Source organism: Alligator sinensis, unplaced genomic scaffold (assembly GCF_000455745.1).
Source record: "Alligator sinensis unplaced genomic scaffold, ASM45574v1 scaffold496_1, whole genome shotgun sequence".
Lineage (NCBI taxonomy): Eukaryota > Metazoa > Chordata > Crocodylia > Alligatoridae > Alligator > Alligator sinensis.
This window is the reverse complement of record NW_005842246.1, coordinates 212324-213960: the sequence shown is the minus strand read 5'-3', so window position 1 is coordinate 213960 and position 1637 is coordinate 212324. Positions and strand designations below refer to the sequence as shown.

Sequence of the window (1637 nt, the reverse complement as noted above, 5' to 3'; positions counted from 1 at the left end):
TCGTTAGCCGCCACGTGGGAATAATTTAGAACTGGCCAATAGTGGGACACAAATTTGTGTCACAACCCAAAGGGTGTGATTTCTGTTTTTGTGTGCTTCGGCACTGCTAAATTGTTCCCGCTAAATTATCGCTTCCTTGCATGGTGGAGTTTTCTGCTGCAAAAGAGAACCCCGGTGCAAGGGAGCCCATTATTGGCCAGTTCTAAATTATTCACACGTGGCAGCTAGTGATTGGCTTGCTAGCCGTATAAGAGGCTTGGGTGGTTTCCGCCCAAGTTGGAGGACTCCACGAACAAGGGAGGAGGAGACTTCACGCTGTGCGAAGATCTCTAAGCGCTGCGGATCCTTACAGACCCAACGCATTTTAAGCAGGCAACGGAGGTCTGATCAACCTCTAGCCTCTCCCCGTTGCCGAGCGCAGTCCAGACGTATCCCTTCCTGCGCGCAAGAGAACCGGACCCACGGAGCCTAGCAAACTTCGTGTGAATCCTTGACCGATCTCAGAGCTCTTCTACCCGGGTTCGAGTCCTGCAGGTTTATCTTCCCGTCGCCGAAAACCCATTGCGACGTAGCCTTGTGTTTTGCATCTTCCCATCGCCGAAAACCCCTTGCGACGTACCCTCGTGCCCTGCAGGTTCGAGTTTTGTTTTGTTTCCTGTCTGTAACCGCAACTCAAGCAAGTTTTCCAGCCTACACCACAGCCATCTCGGTGTAAGTAAACAATCTTTTAAACTACCGCTAAGCTTTGTGCCTAATTCCAGCTTGACGGCCTTCCCTCTCCGACCCGGCGTGCCCGGGCTGCTGGCCACAGCCCGCGTGCAGCGCGGAAAAGGGCTCGGGTCGCTCCCGGCCCGCACAATTTGTATACGAATGGCGGGAACTCCTTGCACCGTGCATTTCTCTTTTGCAACCTAGAAATGCACCCTGCAAAGAAAGCTACGAGTGGCGGGAAATAATTTAGCAGTGCCGAAGCACGCACAAACAAAAATCACACCCTTGGGTTGTGACAACTTGAAGCGCTGTTGTAGTGCTGAGATTGCTTGGATGGTCCAGGGATGGTCCAGTGACCTGAGGAAGGACATTTTGTACCTCAAAACTTGTCTAACATCTTGCTTAACTAAAAAAAAAGTCATTAAAAAACTCCTGTAAAATAGTTCACAAATTCCTTGTGATTTTGGCAGATTTTAATAAAAAAAGATCAAAAATCAAAACATTTCATGCCAGACATTTTCTAATGAAATGTTTCTATTTCTGATTCAAAACAGTTTATTCTTTTGAAATTTAACTAATTAAAAAAAAAAAAGGATCATATAGTAAACGTAGGATTGTGGGAATCATAGGGAAGTAGGGCTGGAAAGTGTCACAAACCAAATTAAGTAGTGCCCATGTCACAAACAAGTAAAACCATTCAAAACAGTTTTAGTCTGCACTGGGTTAACTAAGAGTTAACTAACAAGAAGATAGTAACAGTTTTTTGCTGCGCATGTCAAAAAGAAATTTATAACTGCGACACCAACATGAAATGAAACTTAGCCTTCTGTGCTGTACATAAATCATTATAATTGGTCAAAGAAAACAAGGAGTGACTCTATGATAACACCTAGCCGAAGACCACTATACAATTGGCGATTCTAATT

General features: G+C 45.4%; 1 protein-coding gene across 1 annotated transcript in view; it reads right to left on the bottom strand.

Moving 5' to 3' along the window:
• LOC102387024 (zinc finger protein 420-like) overlaps window positions 1-1637 on the bottom strand; it is a 143234-nt gene that overhangs the window by 83887 nt on the left and 57710 nt on the right. The window lies entirely within an intron of this gene.